We start from the raw sequence: 18,368 nt of genomic DNA on the forward strand, positions 1-18,368 counted from the left end.
GAATCCCTAAAATTGGTGGAGAATGCGGGCAGCGGTTCCAAGAAGCACATGTTGCCGTACAGGCGGCGCAGAGCCAGGAGAGCAGACGGTCTGGAAAATCGTGAGTAATACTGACCGAGGTCAGAGAAAGTGACTGTTTTGATATTTGTGGGATACCTCTGAGGAGAAGAGGCGTCCAGTAACCTGTGTGGCCGTCACCAACAGGTAACAGACAGGAGTCTGTGGTATGCTGACCGGGGTCAGTGAGAAAGAGACTGTGAATTGTGCTACGGTGCCTCTGCGGAGAAGAGGTACCCGAGAACCTGTGTGGCTGACACCGGCAGGTAACGGACAGGAATCCGTGTTGTACTGACCAGGGTCAGTGAGTAAGACTGTGTACGTAGAGGGTTCAGCGAGCAAGGTCCTGGAGGGTCAGTGTTGGGAGGTTCTAGGAGAAGAATCGGATCCCTGGAGCACGTGGTATGACCTTGGACCTGCTGAGGCGTGAGTGTTGGGCAGTCTCAGGTGGAGACGGATGTCCTGAATAGCACCCGCTAAGCCCCTGGACCTGGTGAGGCTGGTGTGTTGGGAAACCCTGGGAGGAGGGCCGCTCCCTGAATAGCACCCTGTGCGCCCTGTGTGTTGGACGGTCTCAGGCGGAGACGGTACGTCCTGAATAGCACACAGACAGGACACGTGAGTTTTTTTGTGGTGTTTTTTTTCTCTTCTGTTCTTGACTCAGCCTGCGTTGGCTCAGTGGGAGTCAAGAAGGTGACAAGGGGCTTCCTGTAACTCGGCGGGGTTACGAAGGGGACAAGCAGCTTCCTGTAACTCGGCGGGGTTATGAAGAGGACACCAGCTGCTGTGTGTGAAAAGCAGCCGGTGGTGTCAGTGATTTGTGACAGCAGGAGCTGTGGTAGCACCAGAAGGAACTGGTGTAGTGTCGTGCTTAAAGGGCCAGTACCAGCCCAAAAAGACAAACTGTACTGTGTGAACTGTGGCATAAGAAGTTCTGCAGAACGGACATGGGGAAATCCCGAAAGGGGGTGGTGGCCCAAATCGGGGTGGTGGCCCAGAAAGGGGTGGAGTTCCAGAGGGGGCGGTGACCCAAATTGGGGTGGTAGCCCAAAAGGGGTGGAGTCCCAGAGGGGGCGGTGTCCCAAATTGGGGTGGTAACCCAAAAAGGGGTGGAGTCCCGGGAGGGGGCGGTGACACAAATTGGGGTGGTTCAGGAAATGGCAGCACTGGTTGCCTCACTGGGTATGTCTGGGGGACCGCAGTGTGTGTGTATGAGTTTTGAGGAGTGCGGCATGTATTTTCCTGATAACGATGGGCCACAGGTGCATACCGTGATGCTGCACCGGGAAGGAGTCCCTGGTAGGCTGGACTCAAAGAGTCAGGTGACTGACAGGAACTCCGCTCATTTTATCTCTGACCGAGAAAAACGTCAGGGCTCGCTGCGACCATGGGGTCATTGTGAATTATACGGTGGACAGAGTTGATTGAGATGACAAAGGGGAAGTGTCAAGGTGGTAGTATGCCACCAAACTCAGTGCATACCTTTGAGAGGGTCCGAGACTTTGTCGTGTTTGATGAAGTATGGTCGGACGATGAAGACGTTTCGACTGTGGGGCCAGCAGACGCTGAGACGGTGATGCCTCCTAAGGTGGACAGGTCAGAAGTAGAACTGACCGGGAAAAGAAGTACATCTGCCCAACTGATGGACCTGACGTCTCGTGACAAGACAGATGGTGGGCTGGGAGATGAGGTGACTGGAGTGGACACACGGCCAGAGGGTAACTGGAGGGTTGACTCGGATGATCGGCGTGACTCAGACTCTAGGGGTGACTGTGGCTCTGAGAGAGAAAGGGAGCACAGACTGGATGAGCTAGAGAAAGAAGTCTTCGAGCTCAAAGGTCACCTGGCATCGTGGCAAGGTCTGAATAAGTCCCTCAGAGAAGAGGTAGGAGTACTAACAGAAACTGTATGAGGTCTTCTGCGGGAGAAGAAGTGGGACGAAGACTTACAGCGGCCAGGCCCGAGTGAGGAACAGTGTGAAGACAAAAATAAACTGAAAAGTATGGAAGCAGAGGTAATTTGTTTGCAGATGGAACTTGCTGCTGCAGAGTGTGCTAAAAGACAAGCACAGCAGGAAAAAAATGAACTGGCTGATGTGATTGCCAACAACAGAGGTGAAAGTGCTCTGGCTTTGGAAGAAAAGAGGTGGTTAGAGTCTCGCATTGTTCAGCTTGAAGAAGTGGAGGAAGAACATGGCAACGTTGAATTAGCCAAGGATAAGCTGAGAAAGGCCACACTTCAGGTTGACCAGATGTATGCTGATCTGAAGACAGAACGTGGTAATGCCCAGAAGAATGAGAATGCCCGTCAGCAATTAGTTCGCCAGAATAAGGACTTAGAAGCAAAGGTTGCACTACTGAAGGAACAGCTTGATGCTGAAATTAAAGTGCGACAAACTGCTAGCAAACAAGTATATCGTACGGAGAAAAAACTGAAGGTTGTACTAAGGCAAATGGATGATGAAAGGCATAATTCTGAGCAGTACCAAGACCAGGCGGAGGGAAATGATGTGCGTCTGAAACAGTTGAAACGCCAGGTGGAAGAAGCAGAGAAAGAGGCTCAACGTGCCAATACGTTGCACCGTAGATTACAGTGTGAACTGGAGATTGCTACAGAGACAGCAGATGCAAAGAACTGTGAGGTTAATGCACTGAAAAGTAAACTTAGATGTGGTGGGGTACCATTTGTTACGAGACGCGTCGATAGAGAAAGGATAGTGACTAACCAGTGTCTGACGACGCAGACAGACCGTGACTGGAGGGTCAAAGCCAATGACCGATATTCTGATCGCTGGAGGCGGGGGAGGTCTAACGTAGGAACGAGGCCGTATGACAGATGGAGACGTTCTCTCGACCTGTGGGGCAAGGTGTAGTGAGTGCCCGGTCGCGAGACCCTGGTGTGATGTTGTGTGCTCAACCCCACAAGTTTGAACAGAGGGGGGAGGTATGTGGTGTAGTAACCACTGAGTCCGCTAGGGGCCGTGGTGTGGATGTCCCAGGAGAAAGGATGAATGGCAGAATACAGAATGGCCGTTATGTATCCCAAAGTGGGTGGCTTTGGGATGGAGACTTATGTGTTGTTCAGCAATGATATTGCTGAGGTGTTGCTTCAATGTATAAGGGAGAAGTCTCCAGGTAACTAGAGAGATGGGCGGACCTGGTTACCTACAAACCCACCCAGGGGTGTGTTTAAGAATGTCATAATAAAGTATATGTGTGATTGTGTGTAATAAAACCTTTAGTGAGGTCATAGCCATGTGATCACCTGTGGGTGTGGTTATGGACCATATAAGGTACCTGAGGTCCAGTCACATGAGATTGCATGGATCTGATTGGGCCATGTGGAAGGTCCCGGCAGGCCTAGGTGGAGGAAGGTGTGCTACCTTCCTGAAGACCACATGCTGAGGCTGCTGACCCAGTGATGCCTGTGGATATTGGCTGTATGTGAGGACAAATAAGCCTCCTGTGATTGCTGAGGCTCCAGGACTGAGCCTGAAACAATGGACACTAAAGGGCATGTCACACTTAGAGATATCGCTAGCAATATCGCTATAACTAGTGACGTTATAGCGATATTGCTAGCGATATCTCTGTGTCTGATACTTACCAGCGACCGGCTCCCCCGCTGCTTATCGCTGATCGCGCGAGAACGTTCAGGACTGTTTCTCGTCGTCAGCTTCCTGCTGGGCTTCCGGCTGTGAGGACGAGCGACGCGTGGACGCGGGCGGGAGGACGCAGGATCGCCTGGTGTGACAGGTAAGTAGCGATCCCCGTCCCCAGCGATGTCGCTGGTGAGATCTGCCTATGTGGCAGCTCACTAGCGACCACTTAGCGATGTACCAGCGATCCTGACCGCGTCATATCGCTGGTCGGGATCGCTGGTACATCGCTAAGTGTGACAGTACCTTTATACTTGCTTTCGCCTGAGCTAAAGGCTATTCCTTATGTTATGTGCTGGTTTATGGGTTATGGAGCAATAAACCCTATGAACTTTTAAAGGAACGTGCCTCCTGATTGTCTCCCGTGGCTCCTGAGCGAGTTGAATCCCTACAACACGCACAGTAAAGGACCCTCATTTTTATATAGCGAGCCGGGGTGTGGAAGAAGAGTACCTGGCCCACGGCTATCACCCATGGCACCACGTCAAGTTACCTACTGGAAGCAAGGAGATGAGTCTGTAAGAGTCAGGGACACATGGGTACTTAACCTCTTTAAGAATAACTACAACCACTGTCATCATCATACATTCTGGGAGGTAGCCTGTAATAAAAGCTTCCTGAAAGATTTTTAATAGCTGAGGTAATAGAATTTTGTTGTAGTGTCTGTAAAACTCTCTAGGGCAGTGGTGGCCAACCTATGGCATGCAGAGCCCTTCCTGTAGGCACCCACCTTATCACCTCAGCACTAGCGCAGTTCAACAAAAGAGGAGGTTGAGGAGCCTGGCGACACTATCCCCTACTACAGCTGGATGTGTGTCCTCCCATACCAGGATGGTGGCATGTATATCAGGATGGGATGCATATATCAGGATGATGGCATGTATATCAGGATGGGATGCCTATACTGGTATGGGGGCATGTATACCAGGTTGAAGAGCATATATCAGGATGGGAGGCATATACAAAGATGGTGGGCATATACCAGTGTCAGAACTCGAACCAAGCAGCTCTTGTACACCAGGTGGCAACTTGTCCCTAGCTGGACAATTCCGTGCTAACCTAAATACTCGCACCTGTGTTGCTTCTGATTATCTCCACCCTGAGTTCATAACTGTCTCTACCCCGAGTTTCTGATTGGCTCCACCCTGATTGAACACCCTATTTAAACCTGGCATTGCACTCCCTTCCTTGCAAGATTATTGAGCTATCAGCCTCTAGTCAAGCTTCCTTTCACCTGCTCCTTCATTCTAAGATTATACTGCTGCTCTGTGTACCGACTCCCTGGCTATCCCTGACTACGCTACGTTCTGCTCCTTTAAACTACATTGCTGCTCCTGTATACCGACTCCTTGGCAATTCCTGACTATGCTACCTGCCAGAGCTGCCTCTATTGGTTGAAATACCACTACTTTAACCTAGGTCAGTCCATAACAACCAGGATGGCATGTATATACCAGGATGCGGGACATACACCGTACCTGAATGGGGTGCATATACTGCAATGGGGGCATGTATACCAGAACGAAGAGCATATACAAGGATGGAGGGTATATACAAAGATGGGGAGCCCAATACAAGGCTGGGGGAGCATGTAACAGGATGATGGGCATATACCAGGATGTAGGGCATATACCAGGACAGGGAGCATATTCCTTTACTAGAGGTGTGCCCGATGCTATCGCATCGGGAGGGAAGTGTGTGTGTGGGGTGTATGTGTGTGTGAGTACGCGTGTGTGTGTGTACATGTGTATGTTTACATGTGTGTGGGTGAGTGTGTGTGTTTGAGTATGTGTGTGTGTCCCGCAGCTGCCTGCCCACCTCCGTGCAGTCACAGCCGGCAGGAAAGAGGGTGGTTTGCGGCCTGTGCTGGAGATGCGAGTACATTTGTGTGTATATGTGAGTACGTGTGTGTGTGTGTGAGTATGTGTGTGTGTGTACGTGCGTGTACATGTGTGTGTACGTGTGTGTGTGTGTTGTGGTGTAGCAACCACTGTGTCCTAGGAGAAAGGATGAATGGCAGAACCATGAAGGACCGTTATGTATCTCAAGGTGGGTGGCCTTGAGATGGAGACTGATGCATGTATTGACCAGCAGTGATTCTGTTGAGGTGTTATTTCCACGTGAAAGGGAGAAGTCTCCAGGTAACTAGAGAGATGGGCGGACCTGGTTACCTACAAACCCACCCAGGGGGTGAGTTTAAAGCACTGTTGTAAAGAGTGAGAAAATGCCTGAAGGACCTGTGATGAGGTCAGAGTCATGTGACCCAGTGGGAGTGGCTATGAACGATAGTGACATGGGGGCAGAATGCTGGACATGGGGGCAGAATTCTGGACATGGGGCAGAATGCTGGACATGGGGGCGGAATGCTGGACATGGGGGCGGAATGCTGGACATGGGGGCAGAATGCTGGACATGGGGGCAGAATGCTGGACATGGGGGCAGAATGCTGGAGACTGGGGCAGAATGCTGGAGACTGGGGCAGAATGCTGGACATGGGGGCAGAATGCTGGACATGGGGGCAGAATGCTGGACATGGGGGCAGAATGCTGGACATGGGGGCAGAATCCTGGACATGGGGCAGAATCCTGGACATGGGGCAGAATGTTGGACATGGGGGCAGAATGCTGGACATGGGGGCAGAATGCTGGACATGGGGGCAGAATGCTGGACATGGGGGCAGAATGCTGAACATGGGGCAGAATGCTGAACATGGGGCAGAATGCTGAACATGGGGCAGAATGCTGGAGACTGGGGCAGAATGCTGGAGACTGGGGCAGAATGCTGGAGACTGGGGCAGAATGCTGGAGACTGGGGCAGAATGCTGGACATGGGGGCAGAATGCTGGACATGGGGGCAGAATGCTGGACATGGGGGCAGAATGCTGGACATGGGGGGCAGAATGCTAAACATGGGGGCAGAATGCTGGAGACTGGGGGCAGAATTCTGGACATGGGGCAGAATGCTGGACATGAGGGCAGAATGCTGGACATGGGGCAGAATGCTGGACATGGGGGCAGAATGCTGGACATGGGGGCAGAATGCTGGACATGGGGGCAGAATGCTGGACATGGGGGCAGAATGCTGGAGACTGGGGCAGAATGCTGGAGACTGGGGCAGAATGCTGGAGACTGGGGCAGAATGCTGGAGACTGGGGCAGAATGGAGATACGGGGCATGACTAGAGACAGATGGGGCAGGGTTGGAGACAGATCGCACAGGATCATGGGGCAGGATGGATACGATGGAGCTCATATGAGGAGGAATGGATACTCATGAGGGCGGGATGGGAGAACATATGGTTAAAGCCAGGAATGAGACACATGGGGGTCAGGATGGGGGATATTATTACCATAGGGGCTAATTAAGGGATATTATTACTGCAGTGATGTATTTAATTTTTTGAGGATACTGTTTTAAATGGGGGGGCGGTCCTGTTACTGTGCAGAGCGAAACTATGTCGCCTTTTTTTCTTCATGTGGTGTAATGTAGAAGTTGGTAAAAAATAAGTAATGTGTTCTGCAAGCGGAGCTCTAGATAACTGTTATTTCCTGCAGAGATGAGCCCTGGCTGGAAGACGTGATGGCGATCTGTGCTGGATGATGGAAAAGCAAGGATGAAGGACTTCACCTAGAGACGTCACTGGTGAGTTAGTGTGTTACCTGTACACTGACACTATAGATTGTATACTATATACAGAGGTCCTGTATATAATGTCACCAGTGATCACTGTGTTACCTGTACATTATATAGAGCTCCTGTGTATGATGTCATTGATCAATATATTACACAGACACTGCATACTAAATACACATCTCCTGTGTATAATGCCACTTATGGTGATAGTATTATGCTTTTTTTATTAATGATCAGTATTATAGTATTCAGTCACCATGTGGTGGTAATATGTGGTCTGGACATGGTGCGGTGGTATTTGTCCCTTGTATGTGCTATTATTTGGTCACTTTGTGGTGGTTATATGTGGTCTGGTCATGGTGCGGTGGTATTTGTTCCTTGTATGTGATATTATTCATTCACTATGGTAGTAATATGTGGTCTGGTCATGGTGTGGCGGTATTTGTTCCTTGTATGTGGTATTATAGGTCACTATGTGGTGGTAATATGTGGTCTGGACATGGTGCGGTGGTATTTGTTCCTTGTATGTGATATTATTGGTCATTTTAAAAATTGAAAAATAAATAAAAATATACCTAAAATGTATTGCATATTTTATCAAATATTTAATAGGTTATAGTAGAGTAGAGCCCAGCCAAAAGTGTCTACCCTGTGTGAGGTTGCGCTGTCATTTAAGTATGGGATCACTAGCTTGGCAGCTAATAAATCAGATCCGGCCCAGGTTTTCCATCAAATCATAACAGTCCATGCGGTTTATTAGGCATCATAAACCCATAGAAGCAACATAAAGATCATATAAACGGCATAGCGTCCATGACAGAGCTTCACTCTGTTAGCAGTGTCCAAAACGCAGGCTTTTCAGCCTCAAAGTTATATCTCACCCCGTCAGCGTTCTTTCATGGCTGCTTCTCCATACTGCAGACCTTCATTCCCTCCAGGGAACTCTCAGGCACGTGCAGCCATTAACACAGCGTTCACTTGCTGTCAGAAGGCAGCCCCATCCCACTCAGACGGGACCTTCCACACTGGACCAACCAGGTCCCAGCATTCACCTCATGTGACCTACCCTGGCCACCTTATATGGTCCGTAGCCATGCCCACCGGGTCACATGGCTATGACCTCATCACAGGTCCTTCACACACACATATACACTTTACAATAGCGTTATTAAGCACACCCCCCTGGGTGGGTTTGTAGGTAACTAGTCCCTGACACATTGAACCAGCACCTCAGCAGTATCACTACTGATAAACACACACATAAATCTCCATCTCAAGGCAACCCACCTTGAGATACATAACGGTCATTCAGTATCTGGCCATTCATCCACTCTCCTGGGACATCCACACAGCACCCCCTAGCAGACACAGTGGTTACTACACCACACCTGTTATGGTGGCGGATTAAAAAAGTCTTTTGTCCAAAGCAAAAGCTGCCGGCTATATGTGTGATCTGGTGATGGGAACTGTTAATGTGTGATAGGTGAGAACTGGAGTTTTTCCAAGAGAGAGCGATGGGACTGTGGACAGTTTGAGGGGTGGAGCCTGGGCGGAGTCTCAAGGGGGCCCCGAAAATGTTGCCAGTATGGGGCCCAGAAATTCCTAGAGGCAGCCCTGGTAATAACACTGGAACGCTTTAAAGTATCCCACTGATTCTGAGATTGCTTTTTCGTCAAATATTGTCCTTCATGGTAGTGGTAAAATGTCTTCTATATAACTTGCGTTCATTCGTGAAAAAATCTGAAATTTGGCCGAAATTTTGAAAATTTCAAAATTTTCAAACTTTGAATTTTTATGCCCTTAAATCAGAGATATCACACAAAATGGTTAATAAATAACATTCCCCACATGTATACGTTACATCAGCACAGTTTTTGAATCATTTTTTTTTGTTCGGAAGTTATAAGGGTAAAAAGTTGACCAGCCATTTCTCAGTTTTCCAACAAAATTTACAAAACCATTTATCTAGAGACCACATCACATTAGAAGTGACTTTAAGGGGTCTATATGACAGAAAGTACCCAAAAGTGACACCATTCTAAAAACTGCACCCCTTACGGTGCTCAAAACTACATTCAAGAAGCTTATTAACCCTTCAGGCTCTTCACAGAAACTGAAACAATGTCGAAGGAAAAAATTAACATTTAACTTTTTTTTCACAAAAATTTTACTTAAGACCCTATTTTTTCATTTTCACAAGAGTTACAGGAAAAAATGGACCCTATTATTTGTTGTACAAGGGTAGCCCATATGCGGGGAAATACCACTGTTTGGGTGCATGGCAGGGCTCAGAAGGGAACGAGCATTGCTTGACCTTAACGCAAAATTGTCTGGAATTGAGAGCGGAAGCCATGTCGCATTTGGAGAGCCCCTGATGTGCCTAAACAGTGAAAACCCACCACAAGTGACCCCATTTTGAAACTAGACCCCTCAAGGAACTTATCTAGATGTATGGTGAGCACCTTGAGCCCCCAGGTGCTTCACATAAGTTTATAACGTAGTCGTGAAAATAAAAAAATAAAAATTTTTCCACAAAAATCAAGTTTTCGCACCAAATTTTTTTATTTTCACAAGGGAAACACGAGAAAACACCCCCCAAAAATTTGTTGTGCAATTTATCCTGAGTATGCCAATATCCCATGTGTGGGGGAAAACTACTTTTGAGGCACAGTGCAAAGCTCAGAAGGGAAGAAGTGCCATATTGGAGGTCAGATTTTGTTGGAATGGTTGAGGGTGCCATGTCACACTGGCAGAGCCCCTGAGGTGCCAGAACAGCAGAAACCCCCCACATAAGTTATATAATTTTACAAACTACATGTTAGGAGTCAGATTTCTGCCATTACTAGGCAGGAATCAAGACCCTCCCATTCTGCAGTCTCCTGCTCATTGTCTACTGCAGAGGAGATTGCAGAGGAGATTGCCTTGCAGCAACTCTCTCCGGAGGCTAAGTCCTTCTATCCATCCTCTGAGCATGCTCATGGGACGATCTCCCATTGGAGTTCGGGAGTCAGGTGCTCAGGTCCTGCTCCAGATTCCATTGGTCCAGCTCAGAGATCTGGAGACTTCCGGAAGGTTCCGTTTGCTATAAAAAGCGCGCATGGCTGTTCCGCCATGCGCTAGTATAGTCATACTTGCTGCTGTGTGTATGTTGATGGATGCATGATCTGGTAAATGACTCATTTGAAACCCCTATCCTTGGATATTATGATTGTGTGAGGGATTGAGTTATAGCCAGTACCAGCGCGCTATTGCTCCTCAGGCACACTTGGTAGCGTCCTACATCGCGCCTGCATTACAGCGGTGTCACTCTGCAGCACTATCCACGCTGCGCTGCAGTAGCAGCCTTTGGTGCGTTCGCGGTTGCGACGCTATTCACACGGTTGACACGGTAGGTCTAGTCGGATGTAGTACCGCCATCTTGGGCTACTCCTGTGACCATTTACCGCGTGTGTTTTGCTGAGCTCCTGTGATTCTAACAGGCTCAGCGTTATTGTGTTTTTCCTTTTGTTGTTGCAGCTCTGTGAGTTCAACAGAGGTTGCTCTGTGCACCTGGGTGTTGTCTAAACCCTGTGCACACTACCGCATTATTGCTCTGCCACCATCTAGCTGCGGTTTTTCCATCTACCGCACGGTGGACCCCGAGCGGCGAACACACATTATTTATATTTTTATTTAGTGCGATCCGCCGTTCCTAACACTACACCTCTCAATGAATTCATGTTGTGGTGCAGTGATCATATTGACACCATTTGTGCCTCCCAGAATTCTATACTATTTGGATGATGAAGAAGGAATAATTACATTTATTCTACTAAAATGTTGTTTTAGCCTCAAATTTTAAATTTTTATAAGGGCTAATAGGAAAAAATGGACTTCTCAGTTTAGTTTGCAATTTCTCGTAAGTGCGCCAATACCCCGCATGTAATGGTGAACTACTGAGCAGAGTGCAAAGCTCAGAAGGGAAGGAGTGCCATATTAATGTGCAGATTTTACTGTTTTTGTTTTAGGGTGCCAAGTTCCACTGGGTGAGCCCCTGAGGTGCCAAAACAGCAGAATCCCCCATAAGTGACCCCATTTGGCAAACTAAACCTCTCAATGATTTCACCTAGGGGTGCTGTGATCATATTGTCACTACAGGTGTGTCACAGAATTTTATACCAATGAGCAGCGAAGAAAAAATTATTACATTTTTACCACAATAATTTTGTTTTAGCCCCAGATTTTAAATTTTCACACTGGGAAATGGGTAAATATGGCACTAAAATATGTCCCACAATTTCTGCTGAATGTAGAAATACCCCATATTTGGCTGTACAGTACTGCTTAGCCACACGGCGAGACTAAGGAGAGAAGGAAAGCTATTTGCCTCCTGGAGCGCAGATTTTCTTAGTTTGTGGATTCCATATACAGAGCCCCTAAGTGTGACAAGAGCAGAATCCTCCCTCAAGTGACCCCATTTTGGAAATTATACCCCTGCTAAACATGTGGATGCTAACTGTAGTTTATGCACAATGGGGCTCAGTAGGGATGGGGGTTTAGATTTGGGAGCCTAGAATTTGAAGAATTTCTTTTGATGGGCGAGGAGCCATTTTGGTTTTCCAGAGCCTTTGTGCTACCAGTAACGTGGAAGCCCCCTATATTTCCACTGACACATGATGGATCCGAGTGGGTACTTTTTTTTTGTGTGGATTGAGTTAAAGCTTTTATTGGGAATATGTTACATAACATTTTTATCACATTTATCCTGCCCTCTACACTGAGCACCTACTTTGGGGTTTCCATCTAAATCTCTGAGTGACGTAATTCAGATGAAACCACCGAGGGATGCATTCACAATAATGAGGCAGCAGAGTAAATCTGGACTCCATCTGGCTTCTGTTCAGCGGAGTCCTTATTTTCAAAAGTACACAAAACTGTGGCAGACTGCGCTTTAATATACACCTAAAAAGAAGGACACCACTGGATCATAGGCCAGAGGGTGCCCACAATGCCTCCATCTGTCTCATTACAGGGAATCATCCACGGGGGGTTCCATCTGAATCACGTATTTCAGAGATTTACACTGGAACCCAGGTGTAAGTGCTCAGTGTAGAATGAAGGATAAATGTGAGTCAAGTCTTACAGCAATCATTGGGAGGCAGAGTGAACAAATCAACCTCAGGTGAAGAATTGGATTTATTTTTTTATGCCGTTCCTCGTGCAGTATAAATGCTTATACAAATTTATTCTTCGGGTCAGAGCGATTATAGCGATACCAGTTTTATAATCAGGTGCTGTCACACACCAAAAAGTGCTTTTTATTGCAAAAACAAGTTTTTGCATCACCATATTTTGAGAGCTATAATTTATCCACATTTCTGCAGACAGAGTAAAATGAGGGCTTATTTTTTATGGGATGAGTTGACGTTTTTATTGATACTATTTTCGGTCACACGACTTTATTTGATCACTTTGCAGCGCCGGACTGGGACCAAAAAGCAGCCCTGGCACAAAAAAATTCACCAGCCCACATACAATGAATGTCCTCACTGCACACACATTACACACTCACACACTACAGCTACCGCACACACATTACATATACCGCACACACATTAGACACTCACACACTACAGATACCGCACACACATTACAAATACCGCACACACATTACACACACACACTACAGATACCGCACACACTACAGATACTGCACACACATTACACACACACTACAGATACCGCACACACTACAGATACCGCACACACATTACACACACACACACACACTACAGATACCACACACACACTACCGATACCGCACACACATTACACACACATTACAGATACCGCACACACATTACACACTCACACACTACAGATACCGCACACACATTACACACACACACACTACAGATACCGCACACACATTACACACTCACACACTACAGATACTGCACACACATTACAGATACCGAACACACATTACAGATACCGCACACACAAGCATTACACACTTACATACTACAGATACTGCACACACATTACACACACACACAAACACTACAGATACCACACACATGTATTACTTACACACACACACTCTCTCTTCTGTGGTGCAGAGGAGGCTGATGTCCATATGCAGCTCCTCAGGTTCTAGTGCTCACAGTAGCTCTGTCCCGTCACCTCCCCCGATGCAGATCAGAGCAGAAGACGATGTCACCGTGCTGACTTGAGCTGATTCCCTAGCTCTCCCTGGAAGCACAGCACTCACAGGCAGGTATTACCTTTAATCTTGCGTGCTGCTGGCTCTCTCCACTGTTCTCTGACGCTGGTACTTTCCAGCGTCAGACAGAGAGGCAGGAGTCCTGTGCGTGCTGCGGCGGCGGCGGCCTTTTCAAACTTCTGACAAGGTCCAGTGTGCGGCGCGAGCTCGCCTGCTTGCCTGCACTGAGGAGGGCAGCAGCGGCGCACACAGTCACGGACGTGGGACACGCTCACACACCGACGCCGGCAGATGCGGCCCTTGTCAGCGCATGCAAGGAGTGGGAGCGCGCACACAGGGTCTAGTCAAAGGTTTTAAAGGGCCGGCGGCCCATTTCCTAGTTCAGAGCCACCGGCCCACCGGGAATCTGCCCAGTTCGGCATATTGCCAATCCGGGCCTGTCACTTTCTATTCCAAGTTTTGTAGAGGCAGAATGAACAAAATCCAGCAATTCACAACCTTTATTTTTTATTCCATTCACCATGTGGTAAAATTGATAAAGCAGCTTTATTCTTCGGGTCAGTATGATTACAGCGATACCACGTTTATATAGTTTTTTATGTTTTGGTGCTTTTGCACAATAAAAACTTTTATAGAAAAAATAATTATTTTTGCATCACTTTATTCTGAGAGCTATAAGTATTTTATTTTTCCACTTATGGAGCTGTATAGTGGTGTCAAGAATCTGTTGTCGGATGTCCCAGGACCAGGGGTTCCTTCCCTGTTCCTAACGCTATGGGCACCCTATCTCGCCTTGTTCCCTGAATTACTTCTGAAGGTGAAGATGCCGGGGCCACATACCTTGCCTTAGCTCCTGAAACCGCCCTCAAAATGTAACTTTCCTCCACCCAGGGAAGAGGGGAGTAGTAGTATACTGTAATAAACCAACCAGACTAACAAGGTAATACGAACAGGGATAAAGGAAAATACTAATAATATAAATATACTCACACAAACAACAGAGGTAATCACTGGGGAATGGAGAATGGGGTTAAACCAAAGTAGGAGAAGAAAGGGAATTATCACACACTCAAAACCTAGCAACAGTCACAGATAAATCCACCAATCATCTCCAACAACCACCTTCCTATGACGAGCTATGTCCGTCACTTGACATAATGGTGTTAAACACATGGTCCGTGCAAAATGAGTCCTCTCCAACATCATGTGACCATAGCTGCAACTAGCAGGCTCACATAGTATCACATAGTATCTTCTGGCTGGACCATAAGTGGACAAAAAACTCAACTATAGTGACCAAAGCCAGGCAGCTGCTGCTAAAGCAAGTAAATAATGGGATGCATTTCAAGAGCTATATGTCATGGTTTCATAACTCACTGTGGCCTAGGAATGCTGTGAGTGACAGCTCAGCCACCCTATGGAATCTGGAATGTGCTGGACTATTGGTTGTTTGAATGATAGTCCAGTCATCTAATCTGATCCTGGGGCGTGCTGGGCTGTCAGCATTTTGATTGACATCTCTGCTACTCTATCTGGTTTAGTCTGCTGACATTTTCCCAAGTGCCTTTGTGCTTTATCATTTGCAAGGTATTTAGCTGGCTAGCTGTTAGTAGTCAGTGTCAGTTGTAGCTTTGCCTAAGCTGGACGTGTTTGCTTAGCTCTGTATCTCTATCCTCTGACTCTGTTGCTGGACCTTGGATTTGTCGTGACTTCTCTTGTAGATTCACTCTTCTGTTTTGATGCGCTCTGATTTTAGGTATCTGACCCTGGAATTGGCCTCTGACTATCCCTTTGTTGTACTCCCTGGTTTTGACGTACCCTCCAGGCATTTGACCCCATACTGTTTCCTGACCACAACATTGACTTACCCCTCTGTACTTCAAGCCCTCCTGATGTCTGAACTCAGACCTCCCAACTACCCCATCTCATGGCTTGCCCATGAGTAGTGACTCAGCATCACACTATAGATACTCATGACAGAACACAGTTTTGCCTCTATACAAGTCATTAGTGCAGCCACACTTAAAATACTATGTAGAATTTTCAGCTCCCATGTATAATGCCCATGAGTAGTGACTCAGCATCACACTATAGATACTCATGACAGAACACAGTTTTGCCTCTATACAAGTCATTAGTGCAGCCACACTTAAAATACTATGTAGAATTTTCAGCTCCCATGTATAAGAAGGACATAGCTGAACTAGAGCGGGTGCAGAGAAAAGTGACCAAGGATATTAAGGGAATTGGTGACGTGCAATACCAAGACAGGTTATCAAATAAGTGGTTATTTAGTCTGGAAAAATGAAGGCTTAGGAGTGATCACATTACAATGTACAAATATATAAATGGACAGAAGAGGGATGTGTATAATTTTCTTTTTCCAACTAAGCCTGCAACAATGAGAAGGAGGCATCCTCTATGTCTAAAGGAAAGTAGATTTAATCATCATGACAGAGGGTGATTTTTACTGTATCATCAGTGAGACTGAAATTTTGTGCTGCAACATGTAAAACTGGTCGATTGACTAAAAAAGTTCAAGGAGACCCTTGGTGCCTTTCTCGAAAAATATAATATTACAGGTTACTAGATTCTGTGATGGGGTGTTGATTTAGGAAATTAGTTTGATTACCATATCTGGAGTTGGAAAGTAATTCCCAAACATCCCGCTCCCAATATGGGTCAATTAAAATCTATCTCATGTATTTTTTGCCTTCCCCGCCTAGATCAACATATTAGTGTACAGGTTGAAATAGGTGGACTTGTGTCTTCTTTCAACTTTAAAGCTATGAAACTAAGTCAACAGGCAGAGGCAGCAAGGCTGTACCAAAATTTGATAGAGAAGGCCAAACCGAGCCATGAGACAGAGGCAACAGGCAAAACTAAGCCATGAGGTAGAGATAAAGGGCCAAACCTTCTGTCGTAGGCAGCAAGCCAAACCAAGTCACAAGGCAGTGGCAGCAAACAGAGCTCTAATGCAGGGGCGGCAGGCCAAAACCAGCCATTAGGCAGCAAGCCATAGCAATAAAAAAAGGCAGAGGCAACAGGCCAAACCAAGTGTCATGGCAGTATCCTGTATGCCTCATGCCTCTACTGTGCTGCCCGACTCATGATGATCACGTGGCTCGCTGAGTTTTGCCTCTTGTAGCACTGCTGTATTTTAGGGTGGTTTCCATTTTGTCTTAGGGTGCGTGGTCGGTCTTTGCAGAAATATATCCTTGCTATGTCCTGCAGAGATTAGGCTCCCTGGCCTATCCCGTATAAGCAGGCTCTATATCTGGCAGCTCTTCCCACCACTCCTGACCTGAACATTGGTTCATAGTTAGTTTGCTCTGCTAGGGTCCAGTTTGTGCTTGTGTGTTTCTGTTTCTCAAGTTACTGACCCAGCTTGCCTACTCATCTTTACTGACCTCTATGCTCCTGACCTTGGCTACGTATCCTGAACATGTGCTGTCTGCCCTGACCTCTGACTGTCTGATCAAATTTTTGTCTTTGCCCTTCTGTGCCACATACTCGCATTTCTGACCCTCCAGTCAGCTTCTACAGTCCTGGGGATGGTCCACGAGTGGCACTTGGTGTCTATCGGCAGCCCAGCCTATTCTCACCACAAGAGGCTCTAGTGACGGCTTGGTAGGCACCTAGTCACACTCCTCCAGAGTATGTGTAAAATGAGGATGAATGAACTCATGGAGATCAACATCCAACACTGCGGAGACACCATCACATGTTTCTCAACGCAGTGATTCTAGAGCAATGCTCCCATCCCTTATGGGAAATATGCAAAAACATGCAAAACACAAGCCACGGAGACACCATCACATGTTTCTCAACGCAAGCAATGGCTAGCCAGGTCTTTCCCCGGGAAGGAACAACCATGGGAAGGGCAGTCTCCAATGAAGGAAACCACCTATGCCAAAACATGGTATCCATCCACAGACAGCTGTTTCGGGGTATTGCCCCTCATCAGTGTGGAGTAGGAAACTGGCTAGCAGGAGCAATGCCTAGTAAAAGACTGTGTAAAATGAGTTCATTCATCCTCATTGGAGACTGCCCTTCCCGTGGTTGTTCCTTCCCAGGGAAAGACCTGGCTAGCCATTGCTTGTGTTGAGAAACGTGATGGTGTCTCCGCGGCTTGTGTTTTGCACTGCTCCAGAGTAATCCTGGCCTGTGTTGCAGTAGGTCCACATCCAACATAACATTCGCACTCCAGCGTTACATTAAGTAATTAGGCAAAGTCAGCAAGCCAAATGTGGCAAACATGTGGCAGAGGCAAAAGGCCAAACTATACCATGAACTTGAGACAGCCGGCAAAACCAAGCCATGAGGTAGAGGCAAAAGGTTTAGACAGCAGTCAAAACCACACCATAAGGTAGAGGTAAGAGATCAAACCAAGCAATAAAGCAGCAGGCCAAACCAAGGCATGTGACACTGGAGTGAAGGGATATCTAGGCTGCTTCTAATAAAGGATTACATCTCATGGGACAACCGTACTGATAATTTTTAACTGCAGTTCATGCTAAGGGGGCACTTCAGTCCATGCTTCACAGCTCTACAAGCTACATCCTCCATGCTTCTCTGTCCGTGGAACAGAGAAACATTGAAGCTTGAAATTGGTATTGCCTTTTTTTCAAATTTCTGGTCTAATGGTTAGGTGCTTTAATGGGTGAAAAGAGAAGAAAAATTTAAGGCAAGAATGGCACGATCCTGTACCTGGGTACAAGTGACAAATATTTTTTGTCTCTGTTCTATTCAGCAACTCAGTCCATAGGATAAAAACAATAAGGGAGAAATGGAGTGTTGCTTTTTATTTTGATGT

General features: G+C 47.0%; 1 protein-coding gene across 5 annotated transcripts in view; it reads right to left on the minus strand.

Moving 5' to 3' along the window:
* The window catches only part of CALCRL (calcitonin receptor like receptor), a 325,809-nt gene that overhangs the window by 101,535 nt on the left and 205,906 nt on the right, over nucleotides 1-18,368 (minus strand). The window lies entirely within an intron of this gene.

The sequence above is a fragment of the Dendrobates tinctorius genome, unplaced genomic scaffold (genome assembly GCF_039654945.1).
Source record: "Dendrobates tinctorius isolate UK_male_01 unplaced genomic scaffold, ASM3965494v1 ptg000254l, whole genome shotgun sequence".
In the NCBI taxonomy this organism is placed as follows: domain Eukaryota; kingdom Metazoa; phylum Chordata; class Amphibia; order Anura; family Dendrobatidae; genus Dendrobates; species Dendrobates tinctorius.